Source organism: Ammospiza nelsoni, chromosome 3 (genome assembly GCF_027579445.1).
Source record: "Ammospiza nelsoni isolate bAmmNel1 chromosome 3, bAmmNel1.pri, whole genome shotgun sequence".
NCBI classification, from domain to species: Eukaryota; Metazoa; Chordata; class Aves; order Passeriformes; family Passerellidae; genus Ammospiza; species Ammospiza nelsoni.
The window spans coordinates 23,748,552-23,763,338 of record NC_080635.1 but is presented as its reverse complement, the minus strand read 5'-3'; the positions used below and the strand labels follow the sequence as shown (position 1 = coordinate 23,763,338).

The 14,787-nt window shown below is 39.5% G+C and overlaps 1 protein-coding gene across 1 annotated transcript in view; it reads left to right on the top strand.

The window, feature by feature from the left end:
- Positions 1–14,787, top strand: part of HHAT (hedgehog acyltransferase) — a 147,252-nt gene that overhangs the window by 88,733 nt on the left and 43,732 nt on the right. The window lies entirely within an intron of this gene.

Below are 14,787 nucleotides of genomic sequence, written 5' to 3'. Positions count from 1 at the left end.
GCTCTGAGCTGACTCAGGAGACAGAGTGAGCTTTAATTGTTTTGCCAGAGGTCAGTGTAAGGAGAACCAGTTTTCTTTTTAGGTTCTTACTGCTGCCAGTCAAATGAAGATCTTGTAGAGGAATATTGCTTCCTCAAGAGGGAAGTACTAATAGGCTTCTGTGCCTAGAAGTGTTCTCTTAAAAAGACCACCACTGTCTGTTGCAGTGTTTTCTCCTCTTGTTCTTTTCAATGGCTTAGAAATCAGTTCTGGAGTTCCAAGATCCTACTTAAGCATCCCAAAATAGTGAAATGCATAGAGTAAGTTGTGTATATGAGTGGAGCAATTTATCTTCTGAACTAAAGGAAAAAAAACATTCAAAGAACTTGAAGAAAGAAACATTTTTAACATGAAATTTTTGTTAATATTGGGCAGGAAAGAGGGAGTACTTGATTTTGCTCTTCAAAGCATAAAATGCTTGTTTTCTGTTTTTTGAAAGGCTTTGTTTTCTCTGAAATTGTTTTCTTCCAGTTGATTGGCTATTAGTAGAAAATAAGCTGAGAGAAAAAGTTGAAAGTAAATTTGAACATCTCTTCTTATTTATTAAAAGAAAAAAAAAGGAGTAGTGAAGTTATCTATCTCAGCCTTACAGCCCCATACAAATTATTTCCATAATGCAATCTGTATATTAAATGAGAATATATATCAAGAAAGTATGCCTTCCTTGTTAGAAGGGTTAGTGACTGTGCAGGGGTTTGCAACTGATGAAGGATAATGTTTTATGAAGTATAACAATATTTAATTAAAACAGAACCAGTCAATTATTGATTGTTTTTCTAGGTTTGTTTTTCTTCTTGGTGGGGGGGTAGTTCTTTGGTCCATTCCTCCTGCACTTGAATACGTAGAGTTACTTAAGGGTTAGGTACCAGTCATCTAAGACAGGAATAGGAAATTAGTTTAGTCATTTGCATCTTTGTTTCCATGATGTTTTAATCAAATTAACTTTATTTTTAGAACATGAAAGCTTTTGCTTAGCACAGCTCATACTCCACTAGCAGAAATGTCAGTGTCTCAGTGTTCAGCTTTGTGAGCTTTGCATGCCTCTAGTATTTGATCACTCAGATGCCTGTGAGTGTATTGTTTAACTGCATTGTTGTTCTGACAACTCCCATGTACAAGCTGAAACATCCATGAAAATTGTATTGCATCTACACACCTGATCCATTGTGGTTTTCTTACTGTGGAGCAAAAGGGTGTCACTCCAGGCTGGGGATGAACAGATCAAGAGCAGCTCTGCAGTGAGAGACTTGGGGTGCTGGTGGATGAAAAGCTGGACATGGCCCAGCAATGTTCACTGGCAGCCCAGAGAGCCAAATGTGCTTTGGGCTACATCAAAAGGAGCCTGGGCAGCAGGCCAAGGAAGGGGATTCTGCCCCTCTGCTCCCCTCTGGTGAGACCCTCCTGCAGTGCTGTGCCCAGCTCTGGGGTCCCCAGCACAGGAAGGACAGGGACCTGTTGGAGAGAGTCCAGAGGAGGCAGCTGAGATTCGAGGGATGGAGCACCTCTCCTGTGAGGGAATGCTGAGATAGTTGGGATTGTTCAGCCTGGAGAAGAGAAGGCTTTTGGGGTGACTTAACTGTGGCCTTCCAGTACCTGAATGGAGACTACAAGAATGATGGAGAGAGACTTTTTACAAGAACCTGTAGTGACAGGACAAGGGGGAATGGATTCAAACTGAAAGAGGGTAAATTTAGATTAGATACTAGGAAGAAATTCTTCCTTGCAAAGGTGGGGAGGCTCTGGAACAGGTTGTCCAGAGAAGTTGTGGATGCCCCATCCCTGGAAGTGTCCATAGTCGGGCTAAATGGATCTCTGAGCAACCTGGTCTAGTGGGAGGAGTCCCTGCCCATGGCAGGGGTTGGAACTGGGTGGCCTTTAAGATCCCTTCCAACTCAAGCCATTCAATGATTGAAGGCCAGTCAAATCCAGAAGGACTATTCAAAACTTCAGTTTCAGCTAAATTTAAGTGCTGGTCTGTAAGAGAGACAATAAAAATCTACATTTGCAGTGTGCAATGCTAAAAGCTAAAGTTAGATAAATTGGTTTGTAGTCTGCACTGTTCTGGTGAATCCAATTCATCAATATTTACAGACTAAACTAAACACTACAAATATGTACTCTTTGATCATTCCTTTGTCAGCCCAAGAACAGATGAGATGATCTAGCTACTTGGCTTGCACTCAAGCTTTTGTCTTCACCTTATAAAAATTCAGTGGGGATATGCTTGACTTGTTAGAACTAAGGGTGGTGGTGGTGGTGAGTGGGTGTTCTGTTAGGCAGGAGGGCATTTGTGTGGGTTTTTATCTTTGTACTTCATTTCTGGTGTGATGCAAGCAATATAAAGTTCCCAAGAATTAAGATTTTCTTTTGTACATTATGAGTCTGTAGAGCTTTAATTAGAACAGATGTTTATATTCTGTCATTGATTTGTGAAAAATAGTCTAGAAATCTGGCAAAGGACCCCCAGAGCTCTTTTGTGTGTAATACCCAAATCTGAGTCATTTCACTTGGTAGACGAAGCAATGTTACAATGTCCAGTAGGCTACTGAGATCTGCTAAATATGTATCTAGTTGCTTTGAGTCAGTAATTGTTAGCTTTGGGTCAAGAAGAAAGAAGATATTCTGTGAAGTTCAGTTAAAATATTAGAAATAATGTTCTCTATTTAAAAGCTCTTTGATCTCTTTGAAATTTACCTTGGTTCAGGAAACCTAAGCAGGGTTTTGCACCACTCTAAAACCAGAGAATAGACATTGGCATTGGGAGGACATCTCAACATTCTCAGGAACCCCCCAGCAGGATTTGAGATTGGCTGACTGAGGTGGCAGAGGGCTCTGCAGCACTAGTGTGACATGAAATCCCTCTGAGGTCAGGAGCGGAGAGATGTGGAAACAAAACTGCCCACCTGTGCACTATCAGCTGCAAAGAGTCCTTGGTTCCTTTCCTTTGTTCAAATGCCATAGAATTATGTCTATAAAGGTCTGTACATGTATGGGTAGGAAAAAAATAGGAGAACAGATGTGTGCTTCACAATTTGTAAACATAATTCGCATTTGTAGATCACTAAAAAGTAGACAAGAACATATAGGCTAAATTCCAGCAATAAAATACATCTCAGAGCAGAAATCAGATCTGCAGGTTTAGGTGCAACATAAGATGTTGTGTATGGCATTTTCATGTCTGGCAAGTAAATGAACCTCAGAATATCAGTATTGTAAGGCCCTAAATGCCCAGCCTACAGCACTTCATAGTCAGAAATTAGCAGTTCTATTGTATAATACCAAAAAAACAGAACACTAAGGAGCAGCTTCCTGCTAGCATGTGTGTGACAGTGATGCAAATTTAAACCAACCAGCTCTTAAAGGAAAGTTTTACTGAAGCTTAAGATGTAAGAAAGGCACTTCAAGTTTTGCTCTTTAGTTACTGGAGAGGATCTAGTCTGTTCTTTTGCAAAGACTGAGAATTATCAAAAATCTCTACAGTTTTGGAAAGCGGAGAAGAAAAGATATGGATATGAAAGCACTTAAACCTCAGGGCCAGCACAGTCAGTTCAAGGAGAACCATGCAAGTGGGATACCTTTGTTATCAAAGGTTCGTGAATTGCATTTGAAGAACAGGATTTAGATGAAGTTTCCTGGGATTCTTGTTTGACTGATACTTGTTTTGAAGTGCTTTGGCAGTGTTTTCCACAGTTCCCATACCACAAACAAGGGGAGTTAATACCTGAGCATGTATTCTTTAGTATTTTTTTTTTTGTTTCCTCTTGTGAAAAATAGATTAAATGTATCTGGCATTAAAAATAATTTTGTGCATTCTTAAAATCACTGGTGCAAAATTATGAGAGCAGAGGTCTGTGTGTCTTGTGTGTATGAATATTTGTTCTTAATTTTGTTCTGAAAAAACTTTCTGTTCTTTCTGTTCAGACCAGCCTTAATGCTTGTTTCTAAAATGTAATTTGGCCCTGTTATGTGCAAAGAAAAAAGTTCCTATAGCAAGCATTTACTTTGATCTTTCTTAGCAAAAATTTTCTCATGAGGAAGAGTGTCACATGTTTAATAAGGAAGTGGGAGAAATATCTTCTATGTAAGAAACCAATTTTAATCCTGTATTCTCCATAATTCAGTAATGCTTCACTTCAAAATGAGATGCTCCAACAAGAAAGGTTGTCTTTGGAAGGGCTCACCCCTGCAACCAGCACTGTGCAGTACTTTTGGTTAAGAGACTGAAATATTTTATCAAGCATGGATGAAGGCATTGGACTGGGAGGGGACATAAATGTATTGGGTGATAAAAGTCTAAAATTCTTCCTGGTCTATTTCTGGTTTACCAGGAACAGTGTCCAGATCACTGAGGAGAGCACTTGGTGCATTTCAGGTGTATTTTACTTTGAACAGCTGTCTGAAAATTGGACAGCCGTGATTTAAGTTAACTGTAAGCCAGTACTTTAGCTATCCAGTTTAACTTGCCAAATTGTGAGGAGTGCCTCTCTGGAGGGCAGTTCAGCCCATGTACATCTGTCTTAGCATGGGATGAGATGCCCTGTCACTCTTCACTGCGTTAAGGGGCATTTTCTGCAGCCTAGTTTAGATTAGATTGAACATCCAACCTTTGAGAAGGTGTCCTTTAGTAGACATCCAGCAAAGAGTGAATTTCACCCTCACTTAGGAGTGATTTACTGCAGGGGTACAGAATGGCTGGCTGGGCAGAAGTCCTGCAGGGAAGGATGTCTGACTGCTCTACCAGATTTTGAACTTCCTGCATCAACAGCGTTGTACCACCTACAGCAAAAATAGACCTTGTGCAAAGATGCATTGACAGCAGTGCAAAATGCATAAATGCTCTTCTCCTACATGATGTTCTGAAGGCTAAAGTTAAAATACGTGCACTTTTGGTTACTGCAGTTTAAAAAAGCAGTAAGCTGACAATTAGGAAGAAGGAAATACAACAACACAATTGGAAGTCTAGAGCCATGATCCTGAATAAATGATATTGCTATGTTTTGAGAGAAAAGTATTGAGGGGAGAAATGGATACTTAAAAGTTTCTGCAAATTAAATTTTACCGAGATGTTCTGATCACCAGTGGGTGAGGAGAAGGGCAAAAACCCTGTAAAATGTAGCAAGTACTTGCATTTTGGTGATCCTTATGGGTCCCTTCCACTTCCAGCTCTGGATATTCTATAATTATATGACATTACCTAGATAAACTGTTGGATTGCCAACTTCAGGGAATGGTCTCCAGGTAGAAAAAAATCTGTCCAGCAATGCAGAAAATACTGATGTCATCATGATGTAGAGGTAATCTCTTAATTGCCTCCAGACCCATTCCAAGCCCTCTTTTCATTAGACAGTTTATCAGCAATTAGAGATGTTTAAAGCAAAACTAAAATTTATTTCTCCATGTCTAATATTTGTTCACTAAATGAAGATGGCGATGCATTTATTTTGCCTCCAGTTTTCCCTTTCTGGCTTGCTTTGAAGCGAAATCAGATCCTGTGCTAATCAGAATTCAGATAATTGATTAATTTAAAGGGAAAAGAAAAGATGTTGTCATTAGCACCTTACCTACTTTACAGGGGGAGAAAGCCTTTGGACTTCTCCCCAGCTGTGCAGCACAGCAATCTCCGATTGTGTTTCAGGGCATCTTAGGCACTGATTTGCAAATGGGAATTTCCACAATCATGGCATACAAGATTCAGAGGTATGAGTGGAACAAAGAGTTTGGTGTAACATATTTGATGCAACATGCCTAAATGTGGATTTTTTGGCTTACTTTGACAGAAACAGTGGAACATTATCTTATGATATTAAAATAAAATGATGCAGATTGATAATGACATTGTATCTAACACAGGACTGAAAATTATTCCAACAGTCTCTATTTGTTTCATTTTGTGGAAATCACTTTGTGCCTGAGTTGAGAATTGCAGTGCTATCAGCATCTTTCAAGGCATTGTCCTGACCTATTGTTGTCTTTCAAAGTTTTGCCCTTGGTTGTGAAGACAGCAAAATTAGGTTGTGGCTGTACAAAAACTCATTTCTATATTAGTAGTAGAGATGCCAAAATTCTCTCAACATTTAAATAATTTAAAAACTATGAGTTATTATTGTGCAGCTCCACTGCTGTGTGAGATGTCAATAACAAAAAAAGGTGAGAGATTCCTCTATTGGTTGTTGTATGTTCGAGTCTGGCTCTTGCAAGATCATGTCTTCCCATCAGATAAGTTGTTGCCTGTATGCCTCATGTGTAGGCAGTGTAGGTAGAAGGCCTCAGGATAATCAGTTCATCCTTCAGAAACTGAGTGCTGCTGGTCAGATTAGGGCATACATTTAGCACATTTTAAGGGCTGAGGGAAGAGGCTGAGGAGCAAAGTAGTTAGAACTCATTACCCAGCAGGGTTTAGTTGGACATTTTAGCTCCGAGGTCTTGCCAGATAATACACAACAATGTCTTAGGAGCCATATTGCTTGTAACAACTTCTGAAATGGGTTGCAGTGATAATGTAATTATCTAGCTGTGAAGGGGCTTAAAGGTGCAGGAGGAATGAAATCATGCAGCAAAGGAACTCAAAGGAATCCACAAAACCTGTCAGCTGTGGCGTCCCTGTGAGTGTGTGATAGTTCACTGTCTATTCTATGCATCTCTTGCAAAGTCATTGTTCAAATTGCTTTGCAGCTGCTGCTTATTGGCAATTCAGAGTTTCAGATGGCCCTTGTTTTGGTATGGAAAATTCTGTTGTAGAGTAGCTGGCATATGACCTTACAGCATTCTTGTTCTGTGGAAACTCCCCCTGAGGATTCCCCTGATGGGGAGACCTCTAAAAAAGTTCTGTGCCAGGATTGAGAGATGAACAAGACTTTTGGTTTTTTTGATCTTCAGATTGCTGTTTATTTTTCTCTTACAACAGTTCAGCAGTTGTAAGAGAAACAGTCTACATACCAGACTTAGTGTATGAAGAGAAAGGCACCAAAAGTCACAAGACACACAGGTTCAAAGTCTTTTAAAACTATTTTGTCCAATTAACTCTTAGAATGTATTTTATTTCTACCTCTCTACCAGTAACTAATTATTTGTCTGATTGTGGTGCTTTTTAACTGATCACTCTGTGATACCAACACTGCAGAAAAGGGAGTAGATGAAGAGCAGGAACGAGATCAGACAACACCTTAAATCTTCCATTTTGTTTTCCATCTACCTCCATACTAAAACCCCAAAACTTTGAAGTTTTTCACCCTGTAACAAATGACAGTACTATCTATTTCACACACTCATAGATTCCTGTTCATCCCAAAGTCTTGAAAGGCCTCCATGGACGAAGGTTAAAAGCAGTGTTTCCCTGGGGATCAGGACTTCTCAGGACAGGCAGAGAAATATTCCCTGTGCCCTGGGTTCTAACATTGTTCCTCCAGATTTTCAATTTCAGTGAGAAATCCCGCTTGCTGCTGTTATGCAGAAACTTACTTAGGGTTTTTTCCAAAAATACATTTTATGCATCAATACATGAATATATTAATACATTATATTGATGAATTGCGTAATTTAGAGTAATATTGCACAGTAGCAGAAGTATTAGTGAAGATGTCACATTTTTCTAAGTGATTCATTCTTCTTCATGCACAAAGGAAACTTGTTTTCACAATCATTTATGTGACCTTGCTTGGTGGGTGCAGTTCATTGGAATGTGAACTGGCAAAATACCAAGAAAAATTAATTTTGGTCTGCAGCAATAAGGAGGCAGTATTTGGGTATTTTTCCTTCTGTACCTCCCAAAGGATGACAGCTGTATAAAAGTAAATATTCACATATTTTTGGGGGCATTTTCTTCAGAGTTGAAACAGTAAAGTGTGCTCTGCCATTTTCTGTTGAATCATGTTTGTTTGAGACTGTTCTATGTGAAAATTGTTGGAGCATTGCTATGTTTAAATTCAACTCTTGCTGTTTAATCTCAATAGTTTACCATTTGTCTTTGTCTTTAGATTGTTAGGACCTCATCCTGCAACCAAATCAATGCAGGAAGATTTTTATGTCTAGAAAGTTCCAGAATATGTGCAGACATATCTGCTGGGATCAGTATGATTCCAAGGACAGAATCAGACATAAATAACCTATATTTCATATATCTCATTAAAGCCTTTATTTATTTATTTATTTAATAAGCTTTAAAGGCTTATTAAAGCTTTTATCTAATTAAAGCCTTTACATAGTGCCTGTACAAGTGAAAAAAATTGCAGGGCAGTGCACACTATGACTGCACAGAGTTCCCTGTTGTCCGTTGTGCTGTATCTGACTTACAGAACTACTCTGCACACAGAAAATGGGGAATTTGTGCTGCCTTCTTGTCAATTTGCTCTTTCCAAAAAATACAAGTTTGCTACATTGTGAGCTTTGCTGATCACAGGCAAAATGCCCCCAGATTTTCAATTACTTTGGCAAGGTTCATACAACCTTTTTCAAATTGTTGTGATGTTGCTAGTGAAGTACAGTATGGTCTGATGAGCAGTTGTTGTAGTAGTTGTTGTAGACGCTGGAATGAATGATGCCCCCAAACACGCTTGCCCTGCTGGTGTGGCAGGTCAGCATGTGCTGGTTTAGCATAGTGTTTCAGAGGCTGAAGTAGTTTGAATGTGTGGACTCTTTATGCCTTAAACAGCATTTATATAAAAAGAACAAAACCAATTTTTCTGTCAAAAAGCTTAAAATTGCTGTGACCTCATGGCTGCTCATTAGTGGGTAATTCAGCTTTGTCTTCTCATTCCCCTGTATTTTTGCCATACATATCAAAAACCTCACAGTGGCTCAGTCACATAGCTGGGTATAGAATACTTCAAGTACTGTGGTCCCTGTGCTTATTGGGAAATTTATACATAAATGAACTCATGGTTGTGGTGTCATGTATGTGTCTAATTAATAAGAGACATTATTTCTGCTAATACCTGCAACAATCAACAAAAGTTTTCTGAGGAATGATGTAATCTCTTTCTTTTCCTGTACTCAGAAATTTCCAGGAGTCTTGTAGGTGCTACTTCTATCTTGCCATTGAATCCTGTTTCTTTTGTCTGTCACCCCCTTTCATTTGTCCTCAGATTTGAGCTAGTCCTGACTCGCACTTTTTTTTAACAAATGCTTTTTGAGAGAACAGTTCCTACACACAGAAAGTAACCTTCTCACAGCAGGAACTGGAACACCAGCTGTAGTTAGCTTTGCAATCATTGAGACTTTCATGACAACTTTCTAAGTTGTTTATTTCCTGGAAATAGTTTTAAAACAGCATTGTGGTATTCCACAATCACTGCCACGTGGAGCCTGCTAGATCAAATTTTCTCAAGTTATAGCAAAAAAAAAAGACACCTTTTTGTTTTTGCCTCAAATGCCAGCCCTGCATATCAGCTTGAGGTTGAGAGTTCTAGCAGTGTTCGTTCTGGTTCTCGCACCTCTACCAGTTAAGTCAGAGGTGAGAACAATCCTCTTGTAAAGGTGCATGGGCCATAGAGGAGGCTGATATTCTAAAACTAGTGTTCCCTGTGCACAGGCATGAAAAGCAGTTAAGAGCTTATTTTTCTTACTGAGGAAGTCTGAGAGGATTTTTACTATGCTATAGCACAGTTCTGCTGCATTTTTACACTAATGCTGTTTTGCTTGTAATTTCATTCTAGGTAAACAAGCAAAAATTGTTGTCTCAGACTATTTTTGCATCTTTTCTTTTTAATCTCTTAATGAATTTATTTCAACCATCTTGAAATAGCTGCTGCTTTAAAGAAAAGAGAAGCTAAAAGTACAAAAACCCAGAAAAAATGAGTTGTTTCAGCCTTGTTGTGACTGTTGGGTTTTGGGGAAGGGTTTGTTTAGTGTTTGTTTGGGCATTTTTAAGAGGGAGAGAGCAAAACCTTATATTGGTGTTTAATAAAATTTATAGACTTACACCCTTCTAAGTGCTGGCAGCTCTGTAAAATTACTTCTACCTCATGTCATTCCATTTACTACTAAATTGCATGCTGGGACATGTTTTCTTCAGGCACTTTGCACTGGCCAGCAAAGACCTGGAACTCTGCAGAGCTGGGATTTGAGTTCATGCTGAACTTGGCATGCAGCAAACTCCGTGTGAGCATTATCAAACCCAGTGAGAAGCAGCACCATATGGTGGAACACACGGCTCTGCTGTCCCCAGGGAAGCACCATGAGGCAGAAGTGTGTCTCCTGCCTAAACAGCTGCATTTTTTCCCTCAGTGCTACAGCAGTCACTGACAATCTCACTGTTTAGTGTGGTACCTGTAAAGGATGGATAAGCAAGGAAGCATGTGGCTCTGCTATGTTTTTAATCTCTTTGGGCACTGTCTTCCCCTGAGACAATGGAGAGATATCTGTTGTCTCCTGAAACCTTGCTTCTGTCTCCTGCAGAGGCTGCACCCCTGGGGTACAGTGCTCTCCAGTGCTGTCCTGGGGGTGACTCCTGATGACCATTTGGATACATGAAGTGCGTGCTTTGGCTCTACCTAAGCTCTGTGAGATCAGATAGAATTAGAATACTAAATGGGACAGTTCCCAGAATTGATTTAATAATCCCAGAAATATTGCAATTTTCTGTTAGTGCATATACACCCATCTTTGAGTAACAGAATGTACCTGAGATATTAGGCTAAATAAATGCAAGAAATATTAATGCCTTAAAGCCAGTCAGAGATCATCATAAGCATTTCCAGTTATTGTTACAAATTACATCTGATGCTTGCAGTTCAATCTGCAGTGAAATAATGACAATTTTCAGAGCAGAGAAATTCCTCAAGAATGTTTCTTCTGAGAAAGTAATGGATTTCAAATACTAGGGTAGTTTTTATTTAATACACTGTCTTCCATTTTATCTTTTTCATTTCTCATTTATTGCTTCTAGATTTCCTGATCTAAGGTGAGTGTGCACTGAAGCCCAGTAGTGACCTGGTGGCTTGTGGCTGTGTCTGTAGGTGTTGAATTTTCACTGCTGGTAGGTTAGCTTAAAAGCCTGTTACAAATGCCTTGGCTATCCATGCTTTAACAAGATCCATTTTATTTCTGACACTTGTTGAGATACCTGACAGAGATTTTCCACAAATCTCTGTCAAGCTGCCAAACTTGTGTATTCCTGCCCATTCTGAGGGCATGCAATAAATGGTGTGAGTCACTTGAAGCTACAGCCTCTGTTTAGGCATCTTAAGCAGAAAAAATGCTCTGTTGTTAATAACTGATTCATAATTGATTTTTCTTTTAAAGCTACTTTCTTATTTTTGCAGCTTGCACCAAAAACTGGTAACTAACACAATAAGTTTTTTGTGTTGTTAGCATCCATCCTCCCAGCTGTGTAAGAACATTGGACTATTGATTTTTATCCCTTCTGCCCTCTTTCATGTGGTTTTTATTAGACCCACAGCTAAGCCCTCAATCAAATATAATAATCCATCTGCAAATTCTAACTTAGGCTTTAAAACAATCCTTGGAGAAGAATGACTTCTGTATTATACTAAAGTATCCATAAAAACTCTCCCTATGGTGGGACTTTTATGTGTGAATGAAGATTTATCTTGCATCTAGATTGAACACAATCTCAAATCCTTGTACTTGTGTGGAGTGTTGTTGTTGAAGAGGGTTTTTTTGCTCTTGAAAAATAGTAGCAAAGTGTTACTGAAGTAGTTGTATTGTTCAGAAGGAAAAACATCTTCTTTAGTAGTCCTTAACATTGAAGGAAGACTGTAGGTATACTGTTCCATTACCTGCAGGTTAATATGTATTCTGCAGTGAGAAGTAGTTTGCAAATAATGGCAAATGTTTTAAACTTGAATCTTCTGACTATAATGCTCTGCCAGTCCCTATGTCTATTATTTATAGTGAAGGTATCTTCTATTTAACAAATAGTTTGCATGTAAATAGTTGAAAACCAGCTTATCAGAGAATCTTAATGTTGTCCCAGTTGCTATTAACTATTACCTTTGTTTTAAAATGGTTAAAACAGTGATCCTTTTTCTAGCATGTCTGCTGAACACAGTTTAGAATGTTACATATATATATATACATACATGCATACATGCATACACATATATATCTGTATATATATGTATATATGTGTATACATATATCCATTCACTGCTGTGTATAAACACTGCTTCAGGTACTTTTTTACTGCAGCAAAAAGGAAATTCAATCCTATATTTGCAACAACATAATCTTTAACACAGGGGCACTATTCATCACGTCTGAAGTCCAACTTGTGGATATCTTATTCTTCACCCAGCATTGAGACAGGTGACAATTGGCACAGTTCTGGCCAAATGGCATGTTTAAATGTTTTAAGAACTGTCAACCTGTACCAATGTGGAAAATTAAATGCTGAAAGACTCTGGAGAGCTGCTACTAGTACATACAGACTTTCACCTTTGCTTCACTTTATATTTTTCCAGGTCAGGAGCACCTGACAGTTTGTACCACCTGATAGTTTCTTCTGTGCCTCTGATATACAACTGGGAAGAAGGGATTGGAGAAAGTTGCTGTTGTTAACACAAACTCAGCAATATCATGGTGGGTCTGCAGATTTCTCTAGAAGTGGAATAAGCTTGGAGACTGAACTCCTGCTCTTGTCAATAGTTTGGTCACTTGAGACCACAGCAGCTTTCATAAAAGCTATGAAAAATGTCCAGAAAAATGTCCATCCCATCTGGATGTGCCAGGAGGAGAATTTTCATGGGGGTTTGTATATTAGTTAGAGTAGCAAAAGCAGTGTCACTCTAGTTTATTGTATTCCAACTCAGGATAAATATATCCTAGCCGAATGAGATTCTCTTTCCCATCGTTTTCTTACCCAGAGTGTTACCATTTCATCAGACGTAGCAGGAGATCTGCAGGACTAGTGCAGGAAAGTGCCCTGTAAGTCAGCACATAGAGCCAAAACAAGGGTCACCAAGACCCTCAGGGGGAAACCATCACTAGAGCCCTGATGGAAAACCATCAGTAGCCCCCAGAAAGCCTCTTAACATTATTTGACTCAAAATTCTATGAGAGAAGACTGCTGTATTGGTACATTTTTAGTGTCCACATGCCTAAAGCCCTCACAGTGTTCACTGAGGTGTGTTGTGGGATCTCAGCACCTCAGGACTGATGTGCAGAGTGACCGAGACCACCCTTGGGGGGCTCGGGAGTCCTGGAATGTTGCCAGAAGTGTCTGGTGGCTGGACTTTGATCCTACATAGGAGACGGCACCTGTATGGGGATGGGAGGATTTCACTGGGGTAAATTGTGAAGGGATAAGTTAATTAGAGTGTAAGACACAGGGTTTAGGATTTCTGTACAGGGGGGTCTAAAGAAGTAAGATGGAGGAATTGGGGCGTGTCCTGTCCTTCTTCTTCTTCTTCTTGGCCTCCATCTTCTGTGGTGATGTTGGCACTTTGGGATTGGTTATTACTAGAAGTGCACTGGTTAATAAGGGTAAAAGGTATTGGGGAAAATTGATAAATATTGTATACGTAATTTTAAGTATAAAGATAGGTGACCGCCCCGGGGGCTCGCAGTGTGCTCCTGGCTGGCTGCTGAGCAGACCTCTGTCGGGCCGAGAGAAAATCTTTTAGATAAACAACTAATAAACATCGAGACCGAGATAAAACCTGAAGCCTCTTCTCGTCCTTTGAAGCGCGGGCTGTCCAAGGCCACCCCGGGCCTTTCCAGGTCATTTAAACAGCCGAGAAACCGACAGTGTGTCAACACTATTGTGACAAGTTTAAAACAATCTTCAAAATGTGATTTGGCCAGTGTTGCATGTTAAATTAGTGACACAAATAGATGGAGAAATCAGCAGTCCTGGGTCCTATTCATTAAATCCTTCTTCCATGAAGACATAATGGGTATAATTTGAGCTGTGTATTTCATATTTTGCATCAGACCAGCCATGTGATACACTGATAGTGGCTCACCTTTCCAGTCAAGAGGAGGAGTTTCATGCTAACCATGGAGGGTCTGTGCTCATTTTCCTTGGATGAGCATTCAGAAAAACAGAGAAAGCAGTATTTGTTAGTTAGATGGGACTCATTCAACTTTTACAACCAAGCTGTCTCTGAAGATACTCAATAGTCTTTTTAAAAGTGCAAATATTCTTTCACCATTGGGTCAGACCAAGTTTTAGTACATGGTCACACTTGAAGGTCAGTATTCTTGTGGTCCCAGGTATCATGGTAGCTGCCAGAACCAGATGTTCAAGGCAGAAATGCAGAGGGAATGGACCAGGTCTGGAGAGTTCAGGACAGCAAAAGCTTTCATTACAGTGAGAGCCATTGCAAATGAGATCAGTGAATGTGGTGCTGACAGTGACTGTAGTGAATGTCCTTGTGCACAGGGCAGGACATAAATGCTGGGAAATACTTGATGGTGCATAATGTTATACCTCCCAGAAAGAGCAGGATTTCATTTCGCTTGTAAAACTGAGAAAGAAGTCATTACTTCTTTATCTTACAAATATGTGTTGGGTCTCTGCACTCCTCTGCTGTTGACAAAGGTCTCAGATATTTTGGCTTAACTACAACTAAATTGTGAGAACAACAAAAGACAAACACTAATTAGTATTCTTTTGACTGCTGTTCTGAAATAATGGAGCTGTATTCTCAGCTCCTTCTTAAGCTCCAATGGAGATGACTAGGAGGGAGGACCAAAAAAAGAGAAATGGAAGCAAGGCAGATCCAGCCAATTTCTCCACAACGCAAATTAATGCAAAAGAAGCCTTGAAGAGAGACCTGCATTGAACCT